The sequence below is a fragment of the Pinus tabuliformis genome, chromosome 4_2 (assembly GCF_031772625.1).
Source record: "Pinus tabuliformis cultivar Carrire ecotype Pingquan chromosome 4_2, CPIR1, whole genome shotgun sequence".
NCBI lineage: Eukaryota > Viridiplantae > Streptophyta > Pinopsida > Pinales > Pinaceae > Pinus > Pinus tabuliformis.
Genome location: NC_142304.1, coordinates 388,461,351 through 388,473,896, shown reverse-complemented (window position 1 = coordinate 388,473,896; position 12,546 = coordinate 388,461,351).

Sequence of the window (12,546 nt, the reverse complement as noted above, 5' to 3'; positions counted from 1 at the left end):
TATTTATGCAAAAACGACTATCCAACAGGTGTCCTTGATTTTAGGAGCTCGGCTGTCCAACTAGAGTTCAACTGCAGATCCTGTAGGACGGTCATAACTGCTGTTCCTGTAGAGCAGTTTATAACTGCTGTTCCTGTAGAACAGCTGGTTGCTTCTAAGCTTAGAGGGAAGATGGATTGGAGCTCGGAGTTCTTGGTGGGAATCACGAGGAATGTCCCCAAGACCGTGGACATCCTCTCCTAAAAACAGCAGTGCCACCTCATTGCCTCCTTGTCTCCTTTTCACGTGGTCTTTTCTCCCTTTTAATGCAAAAAACCTGAAATCATAATGCATTAGTCACGTAGATAAAGTGTCTACCCTTATTCCTACAAACAACACGAATAAACTAAGAAATGCATGCATAAGCAGTAAAAAGTGAATGGTTTGAGCAAATAGAATAGGCCAAAATGAGCCCGAATTGTACCAAAATTGGGGCTCATCACGCAGCGCAGCATGTTTTAAGTGATTTCGTAGCGCATAATTCATATTTTGCACTGGCTGCGCTACGAAATTGGGGAATTGTTCGAATCCATGGCCAATATTTCACAGCTGTCTCCTATGGATTCTGTGGGAATATCTGACTCAACATGTCACAGTGCTGGATCAGCTTGCAAGCGTCTTTATCAGTTGACAAAAAATGAGGATCTGTGGCGAATGGTTTGCCAAATGCATGGGGCAGTAAAACAACACGTGTGTTAGAAACAGTTCCAGGTGCTAAAAGGCAAGGATGGGGTCTTTCCCTGGCCTCACAGCTATCTTGTTGTGCATGTGTGAATTTCTCAACGCAAACAGGGGAAAGCTCCCTGGATGAACCTCTATTTTTAGAAATTCACTGATGAAGTTCTCTCTGTCTGTGTGCTTCATATTACAACTCTCAAATTTAAGGCTTACAACTCTGTAGCTGCGTGTTCGGACTTCTCAACAAACAGGTCTAGGCTTCCGTTGGAGTTCGGAGTGTCTTTTTGGAGAGATTCGCAGGGGAATTCGGTGGGCCTTGGTGCTGTTTCATGACAAGGCTCTTGTTCAATCAATCAAGGAAAAGGTAGACAGCGCAAGGCATAAGACGGAGGATGGAATTGGGACGCAGTGCGAGGAATGGCACAAGTTATTCCAAACCACTGTACATATTCATTATAATTATTGTCACAATTTTATCCTCTCACGTATTCCATTGCTTTGGAATTGTCAGGGCTTCCAAGGCCAACAGAACCTCGCAGCCAAATTGTAGCAGGGTGTGCATCGTACAGGACTGTAATTCTCTCGGAATTCGATATGGTAAATACTGTGGCGTTGGATGCACCTATGGAATAGCATTTATGTCTTGGGCACAAGTGTTTGATGAAATGCCAGAAAGAGATGTAGTTGCATTGGCCTTGAAATGGCTGCAGGTTATGCTCAGAGTTCTCGAGGTTTCAAGTGGAAGACCTTATTAGCTCATCATTCATGTCTGCATCTTGTAGTTTACTGGCTTATGGAGACGGTGCATTACAAAGGGCTTGTTTCGACTTTGTACATTTAGCATCATCATCACTGGACGCGAAAATAATCCAGCTCCAAGTGTTGTGACAGAGAATAACATCAAGTTATTATTTGAAATGCAGAAAAAGGAAGTTTTATTAACATATCACAGATGACTGCTTGTGTGGGACAACAAAATGTGGAAGGGAAACGAATTTCATATGGATTTGATGGTAGAACTCTTCCCCAGTTTTTAAAGGATGATAAAGGCCCAGAAAGTCGTGGGTTTGTAGAGAACTCTTATCTTCGTGGCCTAGCTCCACAAGAGTTCTTTTTCCACGCAAACGGGTGGCAGAGAAGGTTTGATAGATACTGCTGTTGTAATGAGGCACATAATGAAGGATTGGGATGCATTTTCATCTTTTGTCTTGGCAATACTTGGAAGTTCCCATCAGGGATCATTGAGAGCTCAAAAAGCCATTAATGAGCTCTTTCTTGTGTTTAACATACGTTATACTGGAATACCGAGTATCAAATATCGATTTCCTGGGGAGGCATCTGGCAATTCTGATTGCATGAATTTGATCACTCAAATAAGATCCCTCATCAGTGATATGCATAGTGTGAATTGGCGATATAACCTGATGGCACATAGAATGCTTTTGCTGCTGGCACTTCCTTCACGTAATAATTTTGATTTGCCATCAAAGACAAGGGAGGAAATTGCTTGTCACTTTTTATTGCTTCTCAATAGCCATCTTCCTCCAGTAAGGGTGCTTGCGGCTGCATCCCTTGTTCTTCTTCTGCAAGCATCTCCTAACAGGAAATCAGTTAGTGACAACATGTTGCATTCTGGATTGTCAAATGCAATTGCTAGTTCTTCCTTTAAGGGTGTTTTGAATCCAATCATTCAGGAAGAAGGTTTTGTCAATGACATGCTGAATGGTTTATCTTATGATCATGTTTTTCCTGATGCAAACAACCCAAACAGCCAGGCAATAACTATATCCCAAAGTATTTGAGATAAATCGGTGAATGGATGGTTGGAAGCTTTTTATGCTCCATGGCCACGCTCAAGAAACTGGATTGACCTCTTAAAAGGAGAAGCATTTGTACCTGGTTTTGCCAAGTTATTTAAATGTCTTGTTAAAGAGTGTGGAGAAACAGTACTCCAATCCTTGCAGAACCCTTTAGAAGAGTTACTGGAAAAGGAAGGGATGGGAAAACTACACCATTGTTGCGGCAAAAAAATTATGGATTGCCTTGCTGAACCATTACCTAGTACAGTTCCAACTCGCATGGTGGCTAAAAGGTTTGATCTTCTATGTGCGACTTTAGTAGAGGTGTCTCCTTCCTCCATGTCAACTTCAGAAATCAACTTACAAGATAAATTATGAAAGGAGGTTTTGAATTGCTTGGATCATTCTGTTGCTCAGGTACGAGAATCTGTTGGGACTACTCTTAGTATTTTGAGCTCAAACATTCGTCTTTCCTCATCTTTCGAGGGTCAAATATCTGATCCAATCAGAAGACTTGATTGGAGTGCACTTCTTGTTGAAAAAACTTACTCTTTCACAAAAAGATTCATAGTGCCAACCAATCTACTGTGACTGATGGGCAGTTGGTTTCTTCTGATGATAACAATGGTGAAGGCAACTCTGAGCAGCAAGAGGATATAAAATGGATGGAAACCGTGTTCTATGAAGACTTCAGAAACAGGGTACATACAGAGGCGTCTTGTGAAAGCTATGGAGGATATCATGGTTAAATATGACGGGACTGTCAGGAACTCACTCGGTGATGACCCCATGAGTATTGAAGCACAGAAGAATGCCACTCTGTTTTTTCAACATTCTGCTTCGAAATACATTTTCTAGTAAACGTGTGCTGAAGGAGTACCACCTTACAAGGGAAGCATTTGAATGGGTAATTGGTGAGATAGAATCTCGTTTTCTGCAGTCCTTAGTTGCTCCAGGTGAGATGATTGGCTGTGTTGCAGCGCAATCCATTGGTGAACCAACTACTCAGATGACACTGAATACGTTTCATCGATTTGATAAGTTTAATTTGAAGTATAACCCCTGTGGACAAAGTAGACTCAGAGAAATTTTCCTAAAGCAAGACAATCTCATTCAAGGTCGTTTTCTTGCTGAGCTGACAAAACAAGTATTGTCTGATCTAGAGGCAAGTAAATACCTCAGGGCAAAGACAAGCGGTTTAAACAATTCAGCAGTTTCGTAGCGCGCTACGAAACTGCTGTAGGTGGTGATTTTAAACGCAGAGCAGCTATTTTGATAATATGAGCGGGAATTTTGAAAGAGAGACACCTGTCCATCAATACAGCCTACAGCACATCAGAAACATGGCAGCGTTCCATACCTTGGATTATTAAAGGGCTAGAAGACATGCTGCTGCATATTCGAAGTGATGGGGGACCAGAACCGGAAAGCAAGGGATATTCCCTAACATCGCTGAGCAGATTAAAGCCTTCATCATTCAAAGCCAACATGGAGCATTAACTGCTCATCTCAGCCATCTCAGCCAAACGGAAAGGAAGCCAGGTGTCAAAGCTGCAAGGAGGAATCATTCTACGAAGGAGATAGACTTAGAGTTATAATCAAATTAGGACTCTTTAGAATTTTAGTTAGCACTTATTGTATTAAATAGTTTGTTGCAAAGCAGATAGGGGTCATTAGTGACAGTCATCGAGCTCCCCTCATGTTGGAGGAGGAAGCTCAAAGTAGTTAGAGTTATGTTTCTATATATAGCTGAAATATCTATGTAATGAGGGTTGGATATTTGAGAAAACAGAGTATTGTTTTTGGCTTGTGTAAAACTCAGTTCAGTAATACAATTTGCTGCTTTTCTTCTCAGGACTCATACAGTGTTTCAATGCTCAAGATATGTGGTTTTGCTTTATCTTTAATGTTTTTACAATTGTATAAATACACAATCACTCAGAATTCACTTAAGCTGCTCTGATTTCCTGTGTGTATTTGTAAACTGAGGTTTTCTATGAGATGTGTTGAGTATTTAAACATCACATGCCCTGACTTCTATGAATGAGCAGTGTTATAGTTTACTGAAGTATGATTAACTCCATAAGCCCAATGGAAGTCTTTGTAATGTCTGTCCAGCCAGCATGTTTGTTAAATTCACTTTACAAGAGTTAGCCATCTTTTCAATAGTCAAAATCAATAACTTTTGAGAGAGCCCTCTCAGGCTAAGGAGGCTAAGCCTTAGTCAAAAGATTGGTCTGAAACAGTTACACAGAGTCTACCTGATCAGCAGCCTTTCAGTGCTTGATTTTGTGATAACAGTACTGAGAGCTGGCTAGCTGTGAGAGCTAAGGCTTTGTATAATTCCTATGTATTTCCACCGTGTATGATAATACAATAGTGTGGGGTTTTTTAGCTGAGGCTTTCCCCAAAGTATTTTCATGTGTATTGTGTGATTGATTCTTCTTCTTCTGGTTATATTGTTTAGATCAATCTTTAATCTTCCGCAAATTGATAGTAGAAGTAGGTTATAGTATTCTGCTTTGATTTATATTGCATTATCGGGTTAACTTACCTATAGCAGACTTTCTACAATCAGAACAATACTTAATATAGCAAGTCAGCACGCAATCCTGTAGAGCAGTAACCAATTGGGCCTTCTTTATATTTTCATCAGTAATCTATTGCGCTGTCCACATAGCATTCGCAACAAACCAAAACTACTCTATGTCTTAACTCCCTATACCCTTGAAAATTGGCAGCTTAATTGTGTTCGACATGTTGAACGACAGTGGTGGTGGTGGAGGTGTGGGCAAAGGTGTATGTGATGGAGGTGGAGGTGGAGTGGATGGATGATGTGTTCTCAGAAAATCCTATGTTATCAGTTGAACAACACTTCACGGCAGAGTCCTTCCGCCCCTTCGTCGTCGCTTACAGGAGGTCCAATCAAGGGACTATACTCTGGTCTTGATCCTTCCTCGATTTATAAATAATTTTCCACTTCGCATAAGGCAATGGCATAACCCTTTTTTCACATAACAACATCTTAATCCAAGTATTCAAAGATCTTAAATACTTACCTTGCGTTCCCTTGAAAAATCTCTGCTTCGCTTCGTTGTAGCTAACTGAGGTATCGACTGTGAATTCTGTAACAAATCCTCCTATAATTCAATCAAGCCAGTGATCAACAGCCCACACGATCTTGTCTTTAGAGGCTTCTAATCGTCGTACCAGTTATGGAGTCCACAATATTGGACCATCAAGCTTCCACCTCCCTTGACCGTCTGCCAACTTATCTAGCCACTCGTATAATTCGATCGGGAAGGTGTAGAAGAAAATTTCTTGTTTCTCTGTATAAAAATACCTATCCAACCACTGCTCCTTCCTCAGGCATGGATTCCTGTTTTCCTATGACGTGAGTTTGTGAATTTTTCTATCCATCCACTTTTCAATTTCTTTCTTCGTCGGGTTCCGGTGATGTGACATCACACATCTCTTTTAGGTAGATCTTGGTCCTGAAAATGAAACCATTTGTTGGCTTAGGGGGTCTTGACCCAGGTTCAGAGTTAGTTGCGCCCACCAACAAATCCCTACACTACTGGCCCTTTCGGAAATAACCCACGTAGCGTAGGTTGTAGCCTCAGTTGAAGCAGTATGGGAGGATGCAAGAACCAAGTTTCTGCATCCATAGACGAGTGTTATGTCTTTTAGCGCCTCAGATCTGCCTTTGCGTTGATCGATAAGCCCTTAGGGCTTGGTACTGCAACTCTACTAAAATAGCCTCCAGACCTTCGCGAAGGTCTACGATTGTCATTTTTAGACCCTTATCAATTGATCTATCCACTTACGCACATCAGAGGACAATTCTAGAATAATGTTCACACAGATCTACTTAGGTTAATTAGAAAACATATCAAAATTCAAACACAGTCTTCGTGAAAGTACTTAACATGCATTGCGTACATCTGTTAAGACTTATTCAAGTGAATCATGCATAATTAGATCAATATTTCATAAACACATCATTCATCAACAACGTATATCGTAAACAAAAGTAAACATAAATAAGCATATATACACAGGAATTATTCAATAATCTTCTTTATTGATCTTCAATATGGTATTACAGACTCAAAACTACCCTGCATACTCAGCTACAGACTCTACCTAGGCCTCTGCGTACTGAGCTGTAGAGCCTTTCTCTCTTATCTGACCCACTTCTCTGCACTATGACTTTTCTCTATTGACCCATTACATCCATCATTGTGCCTTAGACTCTCTAAGACACACCCATTTATAGCCTTTTACATACAATCCCATGGTTTGCAGACCATGGGTGGATCTCCAAGGCGACTCAAACTTTACATCAACAAGGGGCTAAAACCCCTTTTGACTCCTAATCATGTATGTGCTCCATAGCCACAAATCATGGATATTTTAAAGTACTTACAAAAATTACATCAAAACTTGGGTTATTTTAACCCCAAAACTGACCTAGGGGACCCCATCCCAAGACCATGACTTTGCAATGAACATACACAATACTACACATACACAAAACAACATGTACAACATGCACACAATACCACATGGGAACAACACAACATGTATGTCATGCACACAATACCACATGGGAACATTACCACATGTACAACATTACCAAATGGATAACATGTACACATTACCACCTGTACGCAGCACCACTTGCACAACATGTACACAACACCACATGTACTCAACACCACTTGTGCAATGTGTAGACAACACCACATGTACACAACACCATATGCATGACATGTACAAAACACCACCTGTACATAGCACCACATGCACACAACACCACATGCACACATCACCACATGTATTGTTGTCATTTACTGCCAAATGTGTTTTCAGTTGTCCAAAGAGTAAATGTGAAGAGAATTTTGCAGTCATATCCGAATTCTCAAAAGGACTCAAAGCCCAAATCAGAACCCCTCCATTGGAAAGTTCTCTGAACAAGCTTTCCAACAATATGTGGAAGTCCAAAAATGGACTCCTAGATCAAAAGTCATGGTCTTTTGAAGTTTCAAGTATTGAAGCCTTGTGAAGGCATATCAGAATATCAGAGATTGCAATATCGCAACATTAGAGATATCGGTGATTGCATATCAGTGATTTCATATCAGAGGTTCAGATGACAGAATTGGTCAAAGAGATTGACGATCACATATCAACGATTGCATGTTGGGGGTCCAATGCATTGGAGTAGGTAGTATCGGAGCTCGGAGAAGATCGGCGCATTGCAATATCACAACATCAGAACTTCTGGACATGTGAACCTTTAAAAATCTGTGATATGGGAAAAGTTATGATAACGTTTAAAACAATCGAGAAACACTGATAAAGGTTTACAAAGGATTTCATCGTAAAACTAAAGGTGGGCGGGTTGTTTTCTCTCTCCTCTAGCAAGACACGTGGCGGCATATGATTGGTTTCGATAAGCTACATGTCACAACAAATGATTGGCTCTGATAAAGACACGTGGCAGAATATTATTGGTTATGATAAATCTATAGTGGCATCTGACATCAACATGACATGGTAGTACGCTAGGACACGTGGAAAACAATTTTGGCATTTTTTGGGGCCTAAGGGGAAAGTCTGGGTGACACGTGTCACTACTCAGGAAATGCCACGTGGAAATGATGATGTCATATCAGAGGTCGCATATTGGAGAAGTGAGAATTTCACAACTCCAAAGTCATTTCCTCTATTGGAAACCTTTAATGAGAGGGGCTTCAATATTGGGCTAGCACACAATGGCTAGACGAACTTAAAGGAATAGGGGCACAAAGCACTTTACAAAGGAAAAGCAGCTCCCAACAGGAGTCTAAATTCCCTAGTGCCTTAAGGCTAAGCCTCCGGTCAGAGAGTTATGTGATGGATGAGTCGACAACTATGATTTTGCAACACCACTCAAGCCACCACAACAGATCGCTCCCAACTCTAGAAAGTGGGAAATTCAAGTGGTTAAGCAGAAAGCGACGGGTGAATCAACTGAGTAGCTGAAGATGAACATTGTGGTAGAGACGTGGCCTGATCAGAGGCAATCTTAGGAATGATAGGGAGATATTTTCCTCAGCCATAATTCAGTTTCCCTTATTTCTATTTTTCTGTAACTTTTTTATTTTATTTTAAAGAGTGAAATCAAATCCAATTGCAATGATTTAGGCAGCAGGAATTCACATGCCGAGACAACTAGTCGATCAAATAGCTGGGACTTAGCTAAGATATTTTTGTAACTATTTTTCAAAGCTATCCCTCTCCTTATAAAAAGAGGGAAGAAACACTTAACAAAGGTTCCCGAATTCTACATCCAAGAGGTCCAAATCCTGTGGCTCCACTTTAGTTCAATTTTCTTGTTTGTGAGGTCCTTGGGTTGATGCAATTGTTGAATGTAATGGATTGGTTATTTGGACTCCATCTTGAAGGTTAATGAAACTGTTTTGTTGATTCCTATCATAAAAATGCGCGATATGTTTCCCCTTTGTTTATCACTTCATGTATGTCTTTCCTCCTATGAAATAGTGTAATGAAGCTGTTGGTATCACTCTAATTCATGGTTGTATATTTGCTGCTAACTAATAATAATATGTTAACTACAGATTTACTTATGTTATGTAATAACCTACAATACCTGTAATGTGCACATATTTACTTAATGTTATTTGGTGACAAATGTATTCATGATGCATAGAGCTTGGGACCTTAATTATTGCTCCACTCTTTCTGCATTTTCATCTCCTCACTCTTCCATAATTCTGCTAGATATTGTTGCTTATGATTCTGTGTTCTATTCAACCCTCTGCATCAATTTACCTCCTTTCCTTCCTTTTGTTCATCTATACTACAACAACAATGTTAATCTACCTATTGTTGTGCATTGGACACTAAAACCAAGACATTTCTCTTTGATATTAGCCATATTTACCCCCTGAGTATTTAGATCTATGTTTTTGCTTGAGTTTACCTTGATGAAGGACTATTGAAGTAAGCCCCTGAATTATCTTTTTTTCCAAATTATGTGACATATGGAGTGCAACAGAACGCCCTTACACAATATTCAAAATTACTCCTCTTGGATGCCCTAGGCACTTGTCTCCCATCAATCCAGAGGTTGTCTCTACGAGGCTTCTATATCTTCTGAATCACTTGTGTGACATGAGATAGAAAAAGATAAAACGTCTTTCTGGCATCGTTGTCGGGGAACGACTCAAATTATTTTTCCCTGGGTACGACAATTTTTACATACTCTCTATCAGGTGAGCAAGGGAAGTGTGGGTTGAATATCTCTCACCTTGGCGACTCCACTGTTTCAATATTATTGTAAACACCCTGGTGACTCCACTATCTATATCCTTATTTGGTCATCCTGGCTTTCAAGAGGCCTCATACTTGCTCTGATGCTAAACAACAGAAAAATTCCCTTACATTTGAAGTTGAGATCACTCACCTAAAGGGGTTTTCAAAATAGCCCTTCCTGCATTCTTGTCCAATAAATTTACCCAACTAGATTTTTCTTCTATTGTTGGTTATCCCCATAATGTCCCTTAATTTCATGAATGGTATCCCTATGTGCCTAGATTCAGTGGAAACACAGATAGAAGGTCAAACCAACACCTCAAGGATTTTCATGAATGCATGGAACAACTAGGTATTGTTTTTGAAGATGTGAAAATGAAATTGTTCATGTATTATTTAGAGAAGATGCTAGACTATGGTACAAAATAATACCTCATGGCAACATATCTTCCTTAAAGATATTTCACATAACATTCAATCATTTTTGCAAAAGATTATATCCACCGAGTGCTCTGTTTGAAGATTGTTGTGCACATTTTAATGTTGAAAATATTTCTGAGGTTAATGATGCCACTGAAGATATTTCTAGGGCTCAACTCCAAGAAAACATATATTCACATCAAGAAGCATCACCTAGTGATCAAGAAAGAGAAGAAGGAGACATCATCAAGCTGCAAAAAAATCTTCAGAAATCTTATTCTACCGAATTTGATGATTCTCCTTCTTACGATTTGTATGACTCTAATGGGATGTTGGGCAATGCAAGAATACAACAATCCTAGTCATGGGAAGATGCACATAAAGAGGGGGCTCACTAGGACTTTAATAAAGAGGCTCCAATTTACGACTCACATCCTTCAAAGGAAAAATAAGTTTAAGAAGTTGATATTAAATTCGATAAGTATTCTCCGATTTATGATTCAGATGATTCATAGGAGGATGAGATTGTTTCATACTGTAAAAGGGATCTACTTACAAATAAGTGGGGAGAATATTATCAACAACAACTACTTCGAGAGGAGCCCAAAGTTGAAGAGCTAAGCAATGTTTGTGGCTGCTTGTTGCAGAAATATTCCTCCCTGGAAATTGTTCAAGAAAGGGAGACAACTATAATTTTTTCTCATCATTTCCATGATCCGGTAGTTGACTGTATGCAACCTTTCTTTGGCCTACAATAGTATACATAAATTCCAAGGTATGTGTCAAATCTTTGGTCTGAATTTCTTATGGGGTGCATGCCTATTTTAGTCACTGATTTTCAAGAACATAGCCAAATTAGAAGGTTCATGGAGGAGATTAAAAGAGCTGAGCATCAACTATCAAGTTGGGGGAACATATCAAAATGTTTGTCCAAAGATTTTATGTGGCACATGCCTATTTTAATGGTTTACTTTCTAGAGAATGATGGCATAAGGTTAAGTAATTTGATGTTGGGATGGTATCATCAGAAAGTTAACTTCACTTGGGTGAATTGATCCCTATGCATAAGTAGGAGTTGTATATAAATAAGCTCACTAGCTGAGCATTTAATTTCTAGTTGTTAGAGTTTCTATTTTTGAATTTTAGTATTATGGGGAAAGGACTCCTAGCAAATAAAGTTCCATGGATATTTTCTGGTTTTATAGGTTTAATATATTTTTGACTCCATGCCAAATGGTGAAGGCTACTGGTTTGTGAATTCTTGGCACCTTGCTAGCAAGGCACTATCCCTAATTGGAACCAATGTTGTCACTTACTGCAAAATGTGTTTTCAGTTGTCCAAAGAGTAAATGAGAAGAGAATTTTGCAATCATCTTCCAAGACTCAAAATGACCCAAAGCCCAAATCAAAACCTCTCCATTGGAATGATCTCTAAACAAGATTTCCAACGATATGTGGAAGTCCAAAAATGGACTCCTGGGTCAAAAGTTATGGTATTTTGAAGTTTAAAGGATTGAATCCTTGTGAAGGCATATAAGAATATTGGAGATCAAAATTTCGCAACATCAGAGATATCCATGATTGCATATCGACGATTGCATATCGAAGGTCTGAATGATAGAGATCAAGCAGATTGATGATCACATATAAACGATCGCATGTTAGAGGTCCAATGCATCAAAGTAAGAAGTATCAGAGCTTGAAGGAGATCGATGCATCGCAATATCCCAACATCAGAACTTCTATATATGTGAACCTTTAAAAATCTATGATATGGGAAAAGTTTCGTTAATGTTTAAAACCGTCAGGGAATGGTGATAAAGATTTACAAAGGATTTCATCGCAAAACTAAAGGTGGCTGGGCTCTTTTCTCTCTCCTCTGGTGGGACACGTGGCGACATATGATTAGTTCCAGTAAGCTACACATGGTAGAATATGATTGAATCTGATAAATATACGTGGAAACATATGATTGGTTCCAATAAAGCTACATTGGCATCTAACGTCAGCATGATGTGGCACTATGGCAGGACACATGGCATGCAATTTTGGCATTTTGAGGGGCGTAAGGGGGAAAATATGGGTGACACGTGTCACCACTTAGGAAGTGCCATGTGGAAATGATGATGTCATATCAGAGGTCACATATCGGAGAAGCAGGAATGTCACAACTCCAAATTTATTTCCCGGATTGGAAACCGTTGATGAGAGGGGCTCCGATATTGGGATAACATACGGTGGCTAGAAGCACTGAAAGGACCAATGGTGGAAAGCACTTTACAAAGGC